The sequence below is a fragment of the Rhagoletis pomonella genome, unplaced genomic scaffold, assembly GCF_013731165.1.
Source record: "Rhagoletis pomonella isolate Grant_MI unplaced genomic scaffold, Rhpom_1.0 Rhpom_scaffold_00009, whole genome shotgun sequence".
NCBI lineage: Eukaryota > Metazoa > Arthropoda > Insecta > Diptera > Tephritidae > Rhagoletis > Rhagoletis pomonella.
Window position 1 is genome coordinate 545,510 of NW_023458563.1, and position 8,714 is coordinate 554,223.

The 8,714-nt window shown below is 39.2% G+C and overlaps 1 long non-coding RNA gene and 1 pseudogene across 1 annotated transcript in view; both read right to left on the minus strand.

The window, feature by feature from the left end:
* LOC118745530 overlaps positions 1–8,672 on the minus strand; it is a 12,159-nt pseudogene extending 3,487 nt beyond the window's left edge.
* LOC118745531 overlaps positions 1–8,714 on the minus strand; it is a 37,181-nt gene that overhangs the window by 17,693 nt on the left and 10,774 nt on the right. The gene's annotated exons all lie outside the window — the stretch shown is intronic.

Consider the following 8,714-nt stretch of genomic DNA (forward strand, 5'->3'; position numbering starts at 1 on the left):
TGGCACACAATATCACTTTGAAATGGCGTGCTATAGATATGACCGATACTGTATGTATGTATGTATGTATGTCCTGGAACTTTGCAGTCAATATTTAACAAACTTCCCGATGAGCTACAGACTTGAAACTTCAAACTTAGCTCAGAACTCGAGGACAATACAATTTAAAAGATGTTTTAATCCGCTAGGTGGCGCAGGAGTCGAGATATTTGTAAAACCCGCATTTATGGTCTGATTTGGTTCGTATTTAGAACATTTATTACGTATATGAAAAGAAATTAATACGAAAAAAATTTTGCCGATAGGTGGCGCAGGAGTCGAGATATTTGGAAAACCCGTATTTATGATCCGATTAAGTTCACATTTAGAATGCATATTGCTTACATGAAAAGAAATAACTAGACAAAAAATTTTGGCAGTTATGTGGCGCGTGAGTCTATATAATTAAAAATTCGGCATCTGTGCTCAAATTTGGTTTATATTCAGAATAGGTGTATTATCTATTTAAATTGAAATATATTGAAAATTTTGTTTGTTAAGTCAAATTTAGTATAATATTAACTGCAAGATTTCAAAAGACTAAAAAGTAGAAAATAATATTATAGTTAAAAAAACTAAAAACACGCTTTTATTACAAAAAGAACTAAAAAGTATAAAATAATTTGTAGATATAGCGATTCCGTTTAAGAAGAATAGGAAGTTCCCTAACCTGGTTTAATTTAACTGTTTTAAGTTAGCTAAAAATATGATTAAAGTGATTGATCCGTAGTTATAGTCAAAATAAAGTGCACTGTAAAGTTTGTTGCAGTTTTTTTACAGACACCCCATTGAAAGTTATGCCAAAAAGCTGCAACTAACTTTACAGTGCACTTTATTTTGACTATAACTACGGATCAATCACTTTAATCATATTTTTAGCTAACTTAAAACAGTTAAATTAAATCAGGTTAGGGAACTTCCTATTCTTCTTAAACGGAATCGCTATATCTACAAATTATTTTATACTTTTTAGTTCTTTTTGTAATAAAAGCGTGTTTTTAGTTTTTTTAACTATAATATTATTACAATTTATAATAAACTTATCTATTTGTGTAATTTTGCTAGAATCCGTAATATCTCTTCGTTCTTCTATTCTTAGAAATAGTTGCTGCAATATTTTATTTGGATTATTAATAATTTTTTTTAAATATTGCATATAATTTTCAAATTTATATGCAGAAAAATTGTCTAAAGGACCAAATAGTTTAACGCAATCACTTAAATGCAAAAGACCATGGACATTGAAACTGATTAAATGTTCGCCATAAAAATTACTAAACAACTTTACAAATTCTTTTTACATTTCATTAGCGACATTAGATTCTACTTGACAAGACTTCTCACAAGAGAGAAGGCGAATACCGACATGCAACAAAAGAAAATGGTAATACAAGTTATTCGGTATGCAGTCTTTCAAAACAAACAACCCCGAGTACAATAAAAATTGCCGGTATTCTGTCGACTTCCAGTTGCTTATTTCATTTAGATCTCGACTGAGTCTGGAAAATTCAGAGGGAACGAACTTATTCAGAAACAATATTTTTTCATTCATCTTTGTTACGTTCCCTCTTTTAATAGGCAACTGGAGTAGTTTTTTAGTTACTCCTAAGTCAACTAAATGCATGGGTTCTAACGGAAATTGAGAAACCATGCCAATATTTACAGATTCTAGCAAGATTTCACACTGTCTAAATTCGTCTAAATGATAGGTTATATCTACTCTATTTTTAAACGAACTATCTGTTCTTAATTCTCCTACGTTTTGAGAAAAACAGACCCTTCTTTGTAAATACTGTACTTGTTGAAGACATTTAGGGCAGCTGTTTTTCCCAGTGTGTGACTTCACGCCAGTTATAAAGGCGCGGGCTGGCGTGTCACATGTAAAAAGTCGTACACTAAATTCTTTTAAAACCTGCTTAGATCCCACCCTTACACCATTCTGACTTAGAATTTTTATCTCTTCGCAAAACTCAGCAAGGAAATTATTAACATGGGATGGCTTACTCATTCCTGAGAAGCAGGCAATATTAAATGTGACCGAATTAGGAAAAGCTTATACATGCCCCAAAATGGGCCACAATGCCCTATTAGAGCTTTTAAATAATTTCAAACCATCTATAGCTTTACGTTTTATTAATTAAAACTATATTTTACGCACTTAGCGTACAAATAAACTACAAAATCCAAATTCTTTCTTACAAAGCAACGCGTCTGTTAAAGTATAGAAATCGAATGAATATTTTAAATAAATGAATAAAGACAAGTGAATAATGAATAAAGACAAGTGAATAATGAAAAACAATGTTGCCAACTGGCATTAAATTCGAGTGTACGGGCAAATCCCTATACCACTCCCCTTCCAGAGATTTCGTCAAAGAATGGTTATGTATGGTATGTCGCTATTATATTGGAACGCCTCCCAACTCTTCCTTTGGAAAGTATGCAGGTTTCAGCCGGTCGATGGAAACAGTTACTGGTTTCGAGCCGATTAAAATTGTGTAACTCTTAGGATATCTGTTAACGACCAGATACGGCCTATCGTACGGTGCTTTTAATGGTTTACGAATAGTGTCGTCTCGTAAGAATACATGGCTGCAAAAACAAAGATCCTTAGGAAAAAACACTGGAGCTTTTCCATGTTGTGATGTTTTCGTCGGTCCTACTTGCTCGAAGTGCTGATGGAGTTTTTGTACAAACGTTGTTTCGTCTACGGTCCCGCTTGCTGTGTCGAAAAAATCGCTTGGGAGCCGAATGGCCTGTCCGTACAGCATTTCCGCTATAGACACACCTAGGTCTTCTTTTACCGCCGTTCGTAAACCGAGCAAGACAATGGGTAGGACATCGACCCAGTCTGTGTTAGCCGAGTGACATTTGAGCGCGGCTTTTAAAACCCGGTGCCACCTTTCCACCAACCCATTTGCCTGAGGATGGTAGCTCGTGGTGTGAATGTGTCTGGCTCCAAGCAGCTTCGCCAGTTCCTTAAACAGGCCACTCTCAAATTGCCGACCCTGATCCGTTGTAATAAATTTTGGGGTACCAAACCTGCTAATCCACCCGTTGAGCAGCTCCTTTGCCACGGTTTCAGTTCTCATATCCGCTAGCGGTATGGCTTCAATCCATCTTGAAAATCTGTCGACGCATGTCAAACAGTACAAGTAACCGCGTGATGGCGGAAACGGTCCAACTATGTCGATGTTTATGTGTACAAACCGCTTGCTAGGCACTTCGAATGTTTCTAACTCGCTCCTAGTATGGCGTGAGATTTTGCACCGTTGGCAAGCTGGGCAACCACGCACACGTGCCCGCAGGTCCGAGCTCATACCCTTCCAGATGAAACTTTTTGATATGAGCTTACAAGCTGACTTTGCTCCTGGATGCGCTAGGCCGTGCATAGCGTTGAAAACCACTTGACGCAAGGCTTCTGGAATGTACGGTCGAAGCTTTCCGGTGGAGGTGTCACAAACAATCTCGACGCTTGATCCAGGAAGTGTGTGCTTAACCAAACGTAGGGAAGTGTTGTCGTCGTCTAGCAATTTCTTTAATTCGTCGCTATGGCTCTGTTCATCGTGCAGCAGCTGCAGGTCCAATGGCGATGGCATAACGATTGATTCTATCCGCGATAACATGTCGGCGACGAGGTTATCGGCCCCACTGATATGTCTGATGTCCGATGAGAACTGGCTTATGAAATTTAGTTGACGCGTCTGGCGAGGTGACAGCTTCTCCCATTTCTGGTTGAAAGCCTGTGTCAACGGCTTGTGGTCGCTAAAAATTACGAAATTAGCTCCTTCGAGGAAGTAGCGGAAATTAGGAATTGCTCTGTATATCGCGAGCAACTCACGATCATATGCGCTGTACCGTCGTTCGGTTGGCGTAAATTTTTTTTGAAAAAAAACCCAATGGCTGCCATTCCCCATTTACTAGCTGTTGAAGTGCTGCGCCCATTGCGGTGTCTGAAGCGTCGCACATAAGCGCAATAGTAGCGCCTTTAGCGGGGTAAGCGATCAGTGCTGTCTCTGCCAACTGTGATTTAAGCGTCTGAAAAGCGTTCGTTGTCTCAACTGTCCAGTTTAACTTGGTCCTATCCCGTTTCTTGCAGGGCCCCATCATCTTCTGTAATGGCGCTTCAATGGCAGCAGCATGTGGTAGAAAACGCCTGTAGAAATTAATTGCCCCTAAGAAACTGCGGACCTCGTGGACCTCCTTTGGTAGCTTGCACTCAAGAATGCCTTTAACCTTACGCGGCAGTGGTGTTATACCCTTTTTGACACAAGATGTCCTAGAAACTCGACGGTTGGCTACGAAAACTGACACTTTTCGATGTTAATGACAATGCCCCTTTCTCGGTAACGTTGAAGCAACTGTTCCAAGTGTACTTCGGGCTCCTCTTCTGATTTGGAAGCTACTAGTACGTCGTCCAAATAAGGAAAAACAAATGACAGTCCCCTTACCGTTTCATCCATAAACCGCTGAAATGTCTTAGCCGCATTTCTAAGACCGAACGTCATGTACTTGAACTCGAAAAGTCCAAACGGAGTTAATATTGCTGTCTTTGGCACGTCAGACTGATTGACCGGAATCTAATGGTACGCTTTCTTGCAGTCAATGACGGAGAAAACTGTCTTTCCATGCAAGTCGCATACGAAATCCTGAATATGCCTAATAGGGTAACTATCAGCAACCGGTTTTGCATTAAGCCGTCTATAGTCGCCGCATGGCCTCCATGAGCCATTCGACTTTTGAACCATATGCAATGGGCTGGCCCATTGGCTTTTCGAGCGTTGGCATATCCCACGATCCATGAGATATTCAAACTCTTTTTTTTGCTATTTCGAGTTTTTCCGGTGAGAGGCGACGTACTTTCTGCGCCACAGGCGCTCCTCTTGTTTCGATGAAATGTTGTGTCGACATTTCTTGTTGTGCTAATTTACGAGAATCGTCCGTGAGATCCACGTAACGGGCCAAAAGCTTATGCAAGGTGTCCGCACCTTTGACTGAAAGGGTGTCCTGTGGTAACTTCGTAACTTGGCATACCGTGCGAATGTTTGTCGTTCGGTGTATAACCGATTTGTTCTTCATATCGACTAAAATGTCGAAATTTTGCAAAAAATCTGCGCCAATGATCGGATAAGAAACATCGGCTACCACAAATAACCAGCCGAATTGGCGACGTAAGCCTAGATCTAATGTGAGCCGTTTTTTCCCGTAGGTGTTTATCTGCGTGTTGTTTGCTGCGATTAACTTCATCGGTGCAGGTTGTACGTTGTCGTTCTTATTTTTTGGGATTACCGATATTTCAGCACCCGTGTCTATCAAAAATCTTAACGAAGATGTTCTATCTCGTATATACAGGCGGCAAGAATTGCCATCCTCTGCTTTTGCCGCTTGAAACGGAGGACCGACTAGTTTTCCGAACGCGGTCGCACATATGCACAGGGCGGTCGACATTTATTCGCTTGTTCACCAAATGCTTGATGGTACCAACAAATATTAGATTGCGTTAGCCGTGACTGGCTGCTGCGTGCAGCTGGAGTTGATCGCGAGGGTGGAGCCTTTTGACGCCCACCATAACCGATACGATCAACATTATGTTGATTCTCACTTTCAATGCGGTCAAGTCTGCTCACGAGGTCTGCTAAAGTGGCCCGCGTGTCCTCTGTATCGATTGTGCTTAATTTGTCCCCCGGTGAAATATCCAAAATGTCGTCAGCTTTTTGGGCCAAAATTTCGACGTCGTCATTTAGCGTGGCTAAAATTTGTTGTACGTGTACCGGTAAGCGACGCATCCACAAAGATTTAAGAATCTGTTTATCGAGGCGGTGGTTGGCCAACTCTTTCATTTCACGTAGTAGAGTTGTAGGCTTCCTGTCGTTTAGCTCACACGTCTCGAATAATCGTTTGAGACGCCTTTCTGTCGACTCCCCGAACTCGTCAATTAACCTCTCCTTTAATGTATTGTATTTGTTCGTAGCCGGCGGCGCCGAAATTATGTCACTGGCATGTGCGAGAATTGCTGAATCGACTTCCGCAACGATTGCATAAAATTTAGTTTCGTCAGTGGAGATCCCAGAGCGCACGAATTGCGCCTCCACCTGTGCAAACCAGAGGCGAGGGTCGGGCTTCCAAAATGGTGGTGGCTTGACGGCGAGTCGGGCCACTTGAACTGTAGTTACTGCATCCTCAAAATTATCCTCTGACATTTTGCGTTTTCGGCGGGGTCACCAGTTATAGCTTTACGTTTTATTAATTAAAACTATATTTTACGCACTTAGCGTACAAATAAACTACAAAATCCAAATTCTTTCTTACAAAGCAACGCGTCTGTTAAAGTATAGAAATCGAATGAATATTTTAAATAAATGAATAAAGACAAGTGAATAATGAATGAAGACAAGTGAATAATGAAAAACAATGTTGCCAAATGGCATTAAATTCGAGTGTACGGGCAAATCCCTACACATCTATACCGACATCTATTGAAATTCTTTCCGTATTTTCTAAAAAATCAAAATCTTTGAAATTAAAATTATATTGTATTCCTAAATACAAAAATTCACCTTCAGGAAAAGGTCGAATTTGAACTATTTTTCTACTTGTACCCAAAATGGTTCTTGCAGTTAAAGGTAACCCGTTAAGTCCAGCATTATGTAAGGTTTGTAGGAGGTCCGTTAGGCTATTTTGCGAAATATTATTTTTGATTGCCCACGTTTTTAACCCCCTACAAATTTCCTCGCTTAGGTTTTTGTTTGCAGATTCTTCAGTGCTATTATCACTTTCGACATCTTCAAACAAAAACCTGTCATCATCGCTATTATATTCATCGGTATCTAATTCAGGAAACACTTCCATAGTGCTGGACGTTAGATCACTATTTATTCCGCGGCAAAATGCTTCTCTACTCGTGGACGGAATATCATCGCTTTCTAACCCCGAAGTCGGTTCATTCAGTTTGCGAAACTTCGCAACTGTTGCTTAATAATAAGCTTTTTCCTTACTTATAAGGTTAGAAAGCGTTCTTTTATGCATACCGTAATAAATAATGGTGTAAAGGTACGATCTAATAATAATTCTATTAATAATGATAATAATAGCAATGAAAGTAGTAATATAAATAATAATATTATAATACTATTATTATAATATTTGCAGCTGCGCTTTGTACAAAGGTACTTGCACTTCACTTTCTTTTGTTTAACTGCATACATATCTACACACTTAGCAGTTGCAACTATTTCCACACATATGTACATATGTATACAATGTAGGTACCCAGCCAGCATTTGGTCGATGCAACTACAACAACTGATGCAAATGCAGCGGATGCAAATATTGTTCCTGACCGAAAATGTCTGTTTTTAAAAACGCATCAATAATATACATATACATATAACAATTTACACAATTTACATTAAACTCAGTTGGCACAAATTAAGTAAATTTGCTGTTAATTGGAATTAAAAGAAACTGATTTTTATATTGTTGCGCTTAGAAAAACAGACATTCTACTGGACTTTTCACATTTATTGCACCACACTTTTTGCTGTTTACATATCTACCTAGTTGCACTTTTAACATACAAAAGTACATACATATTTGCATTGCACTTGGAGCAACCGCGTTTCTTAATATTTAAACCAGTCATGCCCAACGTCGGCAGAACTCCATAAGCAAATGCCCTGCGCTGGCAGAATTCCATATGCAAGTGCCCTGCGCTGGGCATGACTGATTTGAACAATAAAACTCACCGAACAATGTAGCTGGTATGATGTAGGGTTGAGAGCTGTTGGTGACCAATGGTGTTCAGTGTGCTGTGGATGTCTTTGCAGATGTTTGGCAATCTAAAAGAAATAATTACATTATAATCAAATGAAACTGTTAACAATGGTTAAAGGCTGACTTCCAAGTTGGTATATTGCAAAGCATCAGCCTCGTTTATTTCTAAACTATAACTGATGGAAATGACCAAATTGCCCAACTAAGTTCCAATTCGGCGTTTGAACATGGTTGCGCTTATTGCACTTTTCCATTAGTTATATTTAGTTTAGAAATAAGAGGCTAATGCTTTGCAATATACCAACCTGGAACTCAGCCAAACTATGTTAAATTGGGAAACTTTAGTCTTCTTACCTTCAAGGTTCTGATGGCTTAAGTCTCCTGCTGATGTTTGGCTATCTATGGATATATAAAATATACATATACATATGTATTTAATAAAAGAAAAATTACATTTAATCAAATTAAATCGCTTCTTACCTCCAAAATTTTGCGCGAAATTGATGTTTTTCTTCGCAGCCTACTAGAATCAAATTTGAAATTCGCTGTCAAATTTCGCCTGATTTTCACTTGCTCGCTCTAACGCATATAATTCTTATTAAGAGTGCGAATTCTTATAGCTACGCTGCTCTTACTTATGGAAACTTTTTTCGACAACTTTTGAGTGTGTGGGTGAGATAACAAAAAAGTTGGGTATGTGTTGGTAAATCATTTGAATTTCAGGGGAAAGTGGTGAGCCGTGGCTGGCAGGGTTCTTCATGAACATACAATTTTGCTAGGTAGAGGTGCTCGTAAACGATGAGAGTAAAAACCTTGAGAATAGGAATTCACTCTTATTCTGACCGTCTAACAAGCAATGAGAGCAGTGTTGCCGTTTTGTCCTTTGGTGGCTAGATTTAGCT